The sequence below is a fragment of the Protopterus annectens genome, chromosome 2.part1, assembly GCF_019279795.1.
Source record: "Protopterus annectens isolate FY-2018-M chromosome 2.part1, PAN1.0, whole genome shotgun sequence".
Classification (NCBI taxonomy): domain Eukaryota; kingdom Metazoa; phylum Chordata; order Ceratodontiformes; family Protopteridae; genus Protopterus; species Protopterus annectens.
The window spans coordinates 1207813650-1207826289 of record NC_056729.1 but is presented as its reverse complement, the minus strand read 5'-3'; positions in this window follow the sequence as shown (position 1 = coordinate 1207826289).

The following is a 12640-nucleotide window of genomic DNA, read 5'->3' as shown; positions in this document are numbered from 1 at the left end:
TGATAAAGTTGTTGTTAATGTTGGAGTTTGTGTTTTAACAGACTGTCACCAGATTTAACTGTACTTTTAAACGGGAGCACACTTTTTTCCTATCAGTTTAAAAGTAGTTAAAAAACATTTTTTCTTTGGAGAAATTGTGTTTATTTTACGTTTTGGGGATGACAAAGTATATTAAAGTGCTTTTTATTGTATTTTTGTGGGGGTAAAAAGTAACTTTTAACTGCTTATAAAACAGGTATAATTGTTGGCTTCCAACCACAAAAGAAAAAAGTAAGCAAACAGCCTTTGTCACCAAAACAGGCTAGCAGTTCACCTCAGCCACAGGTGGGTGACTCTGATGTGACCTAAGCTGGTTCCACAGACCACTCTTTACTTTGGATCACTCTGGTATAGCACCTATAGCCACTATGGACCAGGGGTTAGCTATGTTGTCTGCGGTTGCTGGGGTCCCCTCAGTGATCAAGGGATAACCACTATTGTCAGTCCTGGGAGAGGGAACAGGGCTTCCCTGTTTAGTCAGAATGTTGTGTCCATCCCTGGGGAAGCTGTGGCTGCTGCCATTACCAACACTGTTGGTCCAATTTTTCCTGTCAAAAAGAAACAGAAAAATAAACATGTATGTACTCCTCCACAAATTTCTCTAGACAGGAATAGTTTACTAGATCTGGTTCAGGATCTAATTCAGGTTACTGACCCTTCTTATTAGGTGGTCTCTGGTAAAAGAAAGAGGGATACCTCTTTTCCTGAACAGATTCGAAATTCAGAATACTTTTAAATGGACATAGGTAATAAATCATCCATTATTCACATTGGTAAGGATTCATTGGTCAGATTACTGAGTTTGTGTCAATTACAAAATTCTGAAGCTCTATCCGAGATAACTGACAAATGGAACATATAAATACAAGAGCCTCTTGACCAGAATGAGTCTGTTATGCTATGGAAAATTACTTTGCTCCCTACAGTTGCTCAAGGTGAAATTGCTTAAGCATAGTAGCATAAAGAGAGAGGAGGCATAACACCGAATGCTGTATTCCATAGGAAATCATTGCTGTTGAATTTTAGAAGTATGTGCTGGCAATAGTGCTCTTGTTTTTGGAAGATTTCTCCCTACTTCAAGTTAGTGCAACCATGGCATTGGTATATATAAGTTTCAGGGGTATGGAGGGCTTTTTTCATGCTTCTGTGTTTCAGGCATTTTTTCTTCCTTTCAGCTCTTTGGCTTTCAGGAAGCCAGTGTTTCATTATAAAGCCATTATTCTTAGTTTCTTACAGCCTATCAAAAAAAGAGTGATTCAACAATAGATTTTAGGAGCATATTTAATACCGCAAAACACGAGCTAGTCTAAAGAAGACAAAATAGGCTGGCATGAATGTGATAATACAGGTACTTGATATGTGTGGTTGTCATGTTTTCCACGGTGGGAGAGAAAATCCCAGATATTTAATCAAATGGTTAAACATAAACTCCCATGCTCTTATAAGATTTGCATTATTGTCAGATGTCATTGTGTTCCATCATATATTTCTAAATTGAAGTTTACTGTGATTATTGGCTTTTACTCAGTATGGGATCACTTATTAGTTCCTGATATTAAGTTTGTCTTTCATAGTTGTGATATTCTTTTTTTTACAGTAGTGGCATTTGTTTATTCAATATCTGAACTGTGGATTAAGTATAGATTCTGAGATATAAAAATCTGAAGCTTGTTTCCAGCATGTAGAAGGGGATATCAGTGCAAGATACGTACATATGGATTCACTTTATAATCTCGAAATACTGAAATATCGAATTTCAGTATCTTGAGACTATAAAGCCAAAAACTCACAAACCCAAAAACCAAAACAGCGAACGTCAACAAAACACTACACCACACATACAAACACAAATACACCTACCTCCTGACACTACAACAAAGCAAAACAACACTCACGAACACAACAAAACAAACACACACACCTACCCTTCCTATAAGCAGGGGGCAAGCCCCCCTGCACTGCCATGCCCCCCACACCCCCGCTACTTATATATACTAACTCCTAAGTCACACTAAACAGCGAAAGACAGAAAACCCACCACCACACATTCTACACCCCCCCTTGCACAAACATACATCGCATACATACAAACACCACCACTCTCAACAGTGACACACTCACACTTTTACCTACCAACCCTAACCCATACCTAAAACTCCCCAACACACTGAAAAACACACAAATCCTTCCCAAAACCCTTAAAAAACATAACACTTACCTAATGCGCCATCAGTAACATGGGTTTGACATTTCCGGGTTCGATATTCTGCAGTTTCCCACAACTGCAAATATGACACTTTGGTCTTGAGGTACTGAAATTCAACATTTCAGTATTTCAAGATTCCAAAGGGAACCTGTACATACGTACCTGAATATTTCCAAGAAAATTTGATATATTCTTCTAGGTTTAATCACATCTAAGTTTTATTAATCTTTTATACCATTTGCCATATTCTTGGGAATAGGTGCTGCTCCTCTTCATACATTAAATAACGTCAGTTGTTAATACATTATTTCCCAAAGTTCATTCACCTACTGAATTTTTTTCACCATCATCATGTCTTGTGCTCATTATATTCACCCTTATTTCTTGTTTTTAATTAAATATGAAAGCAACTCTGTCAAACTACAACTTTACATTTGAACAGTCCTTTTTTCAATCAAATTTAGATCTTCCAAACTTAAGATCTTACAACCTCAATCATATACTTAGACCAGTGTACCATTTTATTTTCTCTTTAAAAAGTCCACAGTCTTCAGAAAGTCATCCTTCTGTTTTTTTCAACCACTTGGGATAGCTTGCATTTCTGTGTCAGTCTTCTTCTGAAAATCAGAAACACTTCCCAGTCCATTGATGCTCAGAGTGCCTTCAACATTTATCCCTTTAACAGTGATCAGATGTTAAAGACCCTTTGTCTTTGTCATGCATAACAGTACTGATGTCCCCCTCCCTTCAATTAGATTCATACTCTGAAAACTTTTAAAGCCTCCTGCAAATCTGACTATGCCTTGCCTGGCAGTTTGTGCACAGGATAAAGTCTTGGAGCTATAAATTAGCTGTTTTCTCTAGACCAGGATACAGGGTTTGAGATCATATCTCTCAACCTCTTAGTGCAAGAAATCTGGACAAAGCCTGACATAATGGGGGGACAAAGGCCCAAAAATAGGGACTGATTTTAAATGTTGCTCCTATAAACTTAGAACGTTGCTAGAATAACAGGATTTGTCTTAGTATGCACTTTTAGGAAGGATATGAAGTCTGAAACCCAAAGATATGTCATTATTTAGTAACTTCAGTCCTCAGATCACCCCAGTGATTTGCCAGAAAACCACAGATTTTATGAGGAACAGACCAAAAATATGAAGCAGAAATCTGGACGTTCTGCGAAAATCTGGACAGTTGAGAGGTATGGTTTGAGTTGCTCCACCTCATCCATACTGCATGACTCTGAGCAAGTCATTTAACCAGACAATGCTTCTTTCTAGGTTGCAACTGAAAAGGGACATTTGTGTCCAGTGGGCTTACCTGTGCAATAAATAAATTAAATATAAAGTAACCAAGTAACCCTCTGGGGAATACACTTTTAATATAGCCAGATATAGAGTTCAAAACTTCAGTTCTTTCACATGATGACAGCCTTTCATCGCTTCCACAAATTGTGCCTTCTTTTTTCAAATATGTACACAATAGTAAATGTAGTGAAAGCTGTCTTACCTCCAAACTGGTAAATCTTGTTTGGTCACCCCAATAATTTCAAGAATTCATCCTTCACATTATGATTCAAACAAATCCAAAACCTGCCATTATCCTGCTCCAGCAGCAACATTCTGACCCGGCATATAGACCCCATGAGCTCACTCATTTATTATTGGCTTACAAGCAATCTAGTCCACTAAGCCAATTTTATTTTGATGCATGTCAAAAAGTCATTAAAGTTCCACTTTCTCTAGAATTCTGATAATTCAGATATGTTTTTAGGTTTGTCTTTTTAGTCTGACAACTTAGCTTTCAAAATCTCAAGTTCTGTTTATAAACTCACATTCTGCTCCTTTAGATTACCATAACATACCATACCATGCCATCCCATGTCATTCCATCCCATCCCACATTATACCATACCATACCATACCATACCATACCATACCATACCAGAATTTCCTCAATGGTGGTTTCATTCTATTTCATGGATTCAGCAATCTCCTCATCTTTCTTATTCATCAGTGTTATGAAATTGCTAATTATTTCTTTTATTTCCTTAAAACCCATCAAAAACTTCTCCCATGGCAGGAGATTCTAATCTATATTAACATTTTGAGCTCCAGAGAACTCTGCACAGAAGCTATGGCCTGTTCCTTAGCTACCATGCAGTCATTAACCATGTCCTAGAATTCTGGTGAATATAGTTGACCATAAAGGAGTGGAACTCACAGCAGTATGTAATAAAGCTGTGTATTGGACTATATGAAGAATTGCACCATTTATACCTGTCAAGAAGGAGGTTTGTTTTGTAGTAATTAGAAAATATGCAGGTTTCTCCTGGTCTTCAAGCTGTGTTTTAAGGGAAAATGTTACTTCTAGTTGGTGGGATTTTACTAAGGAGTCAGTAATATTAGTGACAGTATAAGAAAGGGAGAAGGTGGTAGGGACAAGGTCAAGAAGAATACCCATATTGGGGAGGAGAACAACATGATCAAGGGAGTTAGTATTAATAAAATTAAGGATTTTTTCAGCACGTTTGTTGCTAGCTATACAGGTATGCCAGTCTGCAGTGGGGTAGACAAAGTCACCAATAAGTGTATCCATTTTGCTGAAGAACTTCTCTATCCAACTTAAACAATCAGCATACTTGTGGGGGGAGTGGCATTGAATGAAACCTATAACTGACAAAGAAACTGTAAGCAGTTTTATTTAGAGTTACCCGTACCTCCACAATTTCATATGTTATCCTGCACGATTTGATGTGCAACAATAGATTCCCTAACAAATACGAATATGTTCCCCATAGCTCTCTGCTAATCTAAAATGCATAACAGGTGCTTTACTGTGGGAAGGAGTAAGTCCTATCTTTGCAAGGGAACCATCCATCCACCCACAACCCCTTTTTCCCAATTTGCATATTGGTTTTGGGTGTCACTTCAGCAGTGACCAATTTCCTATAACTGCACCAATATGCATGTCTTCAAGGTAGAGAAAGGCCTCAAGCTGTGACATTTTGCTGTTCAAGCTTCTAGCATTGATAAGTGCTATCATGTTATTGTCTGAATTAGAATTTGCTAAGTGTATATATCCTTGGGTTAAACGTTGTCTAAAAAGTAACTGTGTGGGTAACAAAAGTTGTAGCCAGTATGTGAAAGCCATGAAATGTAAGAATTTTTGTTAACCATCTTGTCTGAGCAGTAACATGGTATGACACCAGTTAATCAGCTAATTGCTAAAGCCAATTATTTTATCTTTGAACTTATAGACTGCAGGTCAGCATCAGTGATTTTCTTTCCTGGGTGACATGGTAGTAAAGATCAACAGTGTCTCTCTCTGCATTTCTTCCAGAGTGAAGTGCCTAAAATCATTCATTCCTACAAGGGCAACCATACGTCATACTCCTGTTTAGAAAGGAAGAAGGTACAGAGTGTTCTTGTAACATCTGTAATCCTAGAATCAGAGAAACAGCTTACTGAAACTCTCCAGTCTGGTAAGTGCAGTGTCATTGTACCCAACTAGACAATCATCAGCAAGATGGACCTTGGGATTTTCTACAGGTCTATGGGACCATGGGGAAGCACGCTTGCAGATTTGGTGATCCGTAGTAGAGTTATGTGGGGGAGAAGATGTGGGTAGAGGTATGTGTGAGTCACTGGCTGGCCAGAATTTGCTAAGCAGAGGCCAAGGATCCTGAAGCACAGAATTTATAACTGTCTGAGCATACATTAGTAGGATGTTGTGTTGTTGTTTACAGGCATCAAGTGTTGCTGAAAGATGAGATTCCAAGTATTTAAATCTTCTGCATATAGAAACACAGTGGTCTAGATATAAACAGTTGCCAGTAAACATATGTCAAGCTGTTACACAGCCTCAAAACTCCTAGATCTAGAATTTTGGCAAGGGAAGCGATATGACCAAGCCGTGAGACCATTATGATAGCAGCAGTACTGGATTTATTGGAGGCTTAACAGGAGAAATTATGGAAGAGTTTCTACAAATGAGAAACATTAGTGATCGATATATTAGCAACTATTTGTATACTGCTAGTGCTGGTCTCACTGCAGGGAATACAGCTAGGATTCAATGTGTGTCTGCTCCTTCCAAAATAGCACCGATCCCAAGTGGGTTTCTGAGAAGTGGGAGATACCATATAGATCTGTAGGCTTGTTGCAGCTTTCCATTGGTAGATGCTCTGAATAGCAATTCAGCAGCTCAGCAGAATAGTCCACTGAGTTGCCTAACACTCAAAAATGTAAATTGAAGAAATTCCCACAAAAATGGCAACCAAACCAATCAGGGAAGTCCTAAAAACATACCTCCCAATCAGAGATGACAAGGAATTGATGTCCTGAACTCCTTCTCAACCCAGGAGCAAAACAGTAGCAATAATCCCAAACTGTCTCCCTAAAAAGTAGTTATTTAGGCTTTCCTGTGGTCAGTAGTCTCTAAGAAGGCTAAGAAATAAAGGCACTCTGCGCTTTCTCTCACCAGTAGAAAGAAAACAACAGTACTAATATGAGAAGTGGTTTGCAGGTTCTACATGGAACAACACTCATGACACAAATATCGTATATGTTAAACTCAAGATGGAAAAGGTGAAGTTATTGTAGATTGCCTATGGTGGGTGGAAAGATATGGTAGGGAAGGAACTTAAGTTTTATCAGTCCAAGCTGTGGGATTTCTCAACATGATCGTGTACTGCTGACTTGTACAAGTAGATGAAGAAAGACTGGGAGAAGCTTCAGATAATGACTTTATGTAAGGCAGGCAACTCAAAAGCCACTGGATTTAAAAGCAGGAACAGTATGAGCAGGGTAGAAAAAAACTTCAAACAGTCGCAGAGCAGAGCAGCTTTACCTGGCAAATGTTATAGATTAAAGTTGTCCTGTTCTGTTTACCCTAAAAAAAAAAAAAAAAATTACCTCTCACCTCCTCACACAGTTCAGATAAAGTTACCCTTTGCATTCAGGAAATGCAACAATGCAACATAAATGTTTATTAATTGGATTTAACCAAGATTTTTTAAAACACCTTAGAAAACAAATCTGAAATAAAACAGCAAATTTAAAGTAAAACAATATGCAATAAAACAGGAGAAACCATGTATGTATGTAAACAATAAACCAAGAAATCCAAAATTGTCACAAATCTCACAGAGTAAACTTTCTTCTGTTCTTTTAAATTCAAATACAAATACTACTTTTCTGCTCCTTCTTTAATTCAGACTGAGTTAACCCTTTGCAGTCAACGGAAGAAATGCATATATTTGCTAACTTACCCTTATCTAAGATTTTTTTTTATAAATCCAAGGGGGAAGAAAACAAGTTTAAAGTAAAACAACATATCTGAAATAAAAACAAAGTGCATTAAAGAAAGAGCTATAAAAGAAACAACGTAAGACTGCAAGCTATAAACCAACAAATCCAAAATAGTCACAGAGCAGCTTTATCTGGTGGCAATCACAGACTAAACCTTGCCCTGTTCTGCTTCAAATAAAATGCTACTTCTCAGCTCCTCCAACAATGCAAATAGGAGTAATCCCTTTAATGTATCAATGCAGTGAAGATTATGTAGGCCCACAGACTTGTATGATTTTAGCCAGGAATCTCCTACTGCAAAACCTAGACTCAAATGCTGTTATCATCTTCCTATTTGTCATTCAGACCATTAGACGTTGTAATGGTAATCACTTGTTTAATGTCTAGAGGAAAAGAGTTCCACAAACATCTGTTCCAAACAGAAAAACTGTCACCTTTTGGATTGACTTTCATTTCTAAGCAATCACTCCATGTATTTATTGTTTCTTAAATTCATGTCGTGTGATGCAAAGGTGATTCCCAATTATGATCATTCCTTAGGCTCTTAAATATCATTACCAGATAACCCCTTAGAAGACTGTACTTAATATCAAAAGGGTATTCATGTTTTTAGTCTTTTAATGTAGCTAACATAGGCCAGCAATATTCTTTTGTAAAACATTTTTGGATTCTTTCCCAATTGTCTACTCTGGTCTAAGGATTATGTGCATACTGACCTGCAATACTCACTGTCTGGCCTTATGTAAGCCTTGTACAGTAGGATCATGACTTCCTTCTTGTGATGGTTCTAAATATATCACTCGTAATTCTATAGCACTTCCTCACTATTACATTGGATTGATAGGCAAAATTTGAGTGCATTGTCTTTTACTGTACTCAAATTTTTGACTCTTCCTTTTTTTGGCAATAGTTGTTTATCTTTTGATAAGGGTAGCTTTGGTTCCCTTATCCAAAGTGTGAGATGTAAAATGCAGTAGGATAGATAGTGGAGAAGAAGCTGGAAGTGAGGAAATAATCCAACCGGGCATTCCTAGACTTGAAGAAAGCATATGACAAGATCCCAAGAAAGCTGATATGAGCAGTCCTGTGGTGATTCAAAGTCCCAAAACATAGGCAGAATCAGTGTAGGCTTTGTCAAGGATCCAGTGATACAAGTAAGAACAATGTTCAGACTCACAGATGGGATGTGAGTGGGAGAGGGTGCATATCAGGGTTCAGGTCTGAACCCACTGCTGTTCATACTGGTAATGGAATACCTTAGCAAATAAATTAGACAGGACAGATCCACAGAGTTGCTGCATGCAGATGTGGTATTACCAACAGACTCTAAACAGGAACTTCAGCAAATGATGGGAGACTGAAACATAAAACTGAAGGCACATGGGATGAAACAGAGTACAAACAAGGCAGTTGTCATGGCAGCAAATAGAGGAATCTAAAGAAGCTGAAAGCTGAGAAACAAGAGGAAAACAGTGGAATGGGATAACAGTTTCAAGTATTTCAGAGGGGTGGATGAGAGAAGAAAAGTATGAATGAAGAGGTCAAAATTAGAATTACAGGAGCTGCAGCTGAGACAGAAATTTGAGGGTAGTGTGTAACAGAGGAGTGCCAAATAAGCTGAAAAGAAAGGTGTGTGGAACAGTGGTGTGACCAATGTCTCTATATGGTACATAAATATGTTCAGTGAAAGCAGAGCAATTGAGGAAGCTAGTGGCAATGGAGATGAATTAGTTAAGATGGATAGTAGGATACACACTGTGGGATAGAAGAAAAATGTGGACACCAGAGAAAAATCTAAAACAGCCACTGTTGCAGAGAAGGTCAAGGAAAGCAAATTATGCTTGTAAGGGTACATGTGCAAGAAAGCAGAAGACAATTTGATGAGGATGATTTAGGATAGACAGGAAGAAGGCAAGAAAAAAGGAGTATATCCAGCCGAGAAATGGATGAACTGCATGATAGAAGACATATAACAGTTAGGCATGACTGTAAAAAAGGTAGGAGGGTGGTACTAAATTGAAAAGGGTAGTAACAGCTGATGCAACACCCAGCTCCATGTAGAAAATTGGAAAAAGGGGTTAATGAAGATTATGATGTTGCTTTCTATGTGCATTATAGGCTTTTGCTTTATCTGGTCACATTCCAGCAGCACCCACATCATTTGCTTGTAGCTGAATGCACACCTGCATATTTGAGTGTGAGCAGTCTCAAATACACAGACCTGTTCTCTAAGTATATTTTGTTCAAGTTGATTTGACCTTGGAGGCATACATATATAAAGATCAAGGATATGGAGCCAGAGGCCTGCTTCAGTGGCTCTTTATACCTTCATTCTGCAAGAAGCTGGTTGTGATTTTCAGTAACATAAGGAATAGCTAATGCAGTTTGCTGAACATAGATTTTACTCTAATTATTTTTGTTTGACATTGTTTATTATTTGCAAGTCAAGTGTGTTGCCATGGGCACCTCTATGGCACCAGCATTTGCCAACCTGGTAAAGGTTCAGTAAAACTTAGACTTCCTATTAAAAATTCTTGAACTACACCAGTTAAATGATTTGATCATTTCATTGATAACCATCTTTTTCTATAATTTTCTATCATTTTTGCCCCTGTGCTTGCTGACCATCAAGCCACATCCCGATCTAAACTACACCATCTGGTGGGGGGAGAGCATCATCCACTCCATCATCTGGGTGCATTGAGTGCTCACGAAATCTGCTTTATATTTTACTGCCTAACCCTATCCCGGGTGATGACATGAGCACTTGCATAATTACAAAGATCACCTATGTTCCCTAGTCCATGCATAAATTCTCACCCATATGGACTGACAGGGCTACAATAATCAGTTTGGGAGACCACACCCACATCTTCCCAGCATCAACACCACACATAATAATGGGCATCCACTCTACTACCACTCTACTAATGATGGCCTGTCATCAGAGAAGTGGTGTAAGTTGGGCAAGAACCACATTCCCTCCCCTCCAAGGTAGGCCTGGCCATCCTCCCTCCCTCTTTCCCTCTCTCTGTGCCTGTGCCACCAAGCTGCCATACTCGGGTCACCTATGCTACAGTCAGGGCTTTATCTCTGTCAATGCAACGAGTGGAGGCTATTGAAGACCTTTTTTGTGTAGAATGGAACTGTGGCAGAATTCAGAATATCTATTGAATAAATTAATAGAAGCACTGACTTTCCTGTTTCACAGCTACCATTTCATCTCAGTCTGTTAATTCCTTTGATATTGAACTCTCTTGGGATCACAGTTATAAAAAGTTCACTTCAAAGGCTTTCAGGAAACCTACATCTGTAAGCTGTAATTTGCATTATAATTGTTGTTACTCTGGTAAATTGAAGCAAAATATGTTGAAAAGACAGTTTGTTAGGAGACTGAGACAACAACTGCATGGTGTTTCCAGTGGTGGAGCAATCCTGTTGCTATGACCCCCCCCCATGAAAACGAGGATTGTTCTTATGTTGATGGCCATTGCAGATCCCATCCATGAGCTGTCACAGGGCATGTGCAAGGGGGGGTAGAGCATAACTTAAAACATTTTTTTTCACACTGCCTCTGTTAGCTGCCTACATGGTGACCCCACCCAGCTGACTCTCACCCCTGGTAATGGGGGGAACAAATGAGACATTTAGTTGAAATTTGGCTGGTGATCATCAGGCAACAGAAGCAAAGAGACCTAAAAATAAACTCTATGTCAGCAAGAAAACTGCAAACCTGACCTTCTGAAAGGTTGCTTATTAAGATATTGGAAAGGACTGACATCGGTAGTGACACTTGTAGTAGTCAACTAGTCATGGTTGTTTCTTCTTTGTGGGCACTATTTTCTTTGATTCTTTGTGGTCTACACCTCTTCAATGTTTCGCTCTTGCTATGAACTGAGGATCTTGCCCACCACGTCTTAGTTTGTTCACTTCCTGTTCTATGACACCATATTAACTGCCTTTGCTAAACTCTAGGAAGCTATATCCTCATCCTCTTTGTAATCTAAGATTTTGATTACTCATTCAAAGAATTCTGAAGTTTGTCTGTCATGATGCTACTGTTGTTAATCCTTGAAGCGTTCAGCCCTGTCCCTCACTGATTTATAGATTCTCTACAATCCTTTCCTTTGTCAAAGAGTCCTTGATACTCCCTATGACCGAGGTTAAACTGGCATCTCTGTAACTTCTAACCTCTGTTTTGCTTTCAGTTTTGTGGAGCAGAATAAGATCTGGGTTTTTTCCACTTTTAGAAAGCATGCTTTCCTCATAATTTGTTAAAGAAACAATTTTGTGGTATTGTCAGTTTTATGAAATGTCTAGGATAACCCACAGCAGGCCTTTTCCCCACATTTTTGTGGCTTTGTCCAGATGTCTTGCTTAAAGAGGTTGAGAGGTATGTGTGCTGTGACTAAGAACTAATGACATTAATATTAATGAGGGGGTGTAATTTCCATTGTTAAACTGAAAACAACCAGTGTCACCAGTGCCACTCCCATTTTCTTTAAGTAGTACAATGTGAACTGTTGTCCACACTCCTCACACTGTTTAAGTCTGACCACCACTTTAGTCTCTGAGTGGCGAACAACAGTGGGGATGGCCTTCAGTACATCCAACCCTGGTAATTACAGACCTACCAGCCTTGCAAGTGTCAACTGCAAAGTCATAAAATGTATTATAACTGTCCTTGTAAACTGTGATATCAAGAGTCATGTTAGATTTCATCCCAAACAGTTTGTTTTTTTGAAAGGTAGAGCCTGTCTACTTACTCTAGTAAATGTCTTTAAAAGTTTTCTCGAGGCTGTAGATAGTGGCTATTCGCTGCATGCAACATATCTTGACCTGGCTAAGGCCTCTAACATAATTTCTCATGCTGGCATCATACAAAAACTAAATGCTTTAAAAGTCTACCTATATGTGGTAATCTGGATTGCAAACTGGCTGAAAGACAGAACCCACATATAGCTGTAGTTGCAGATGCTTCATCAGAAAGTAGGAACGTGAGCAGTAGTGTCCATCAGGGCTCAGGGCTGGGACCTCTTTTTTGGTATTTCCTTCTCAGATTATCTAGCAGAGAGCCAAAACC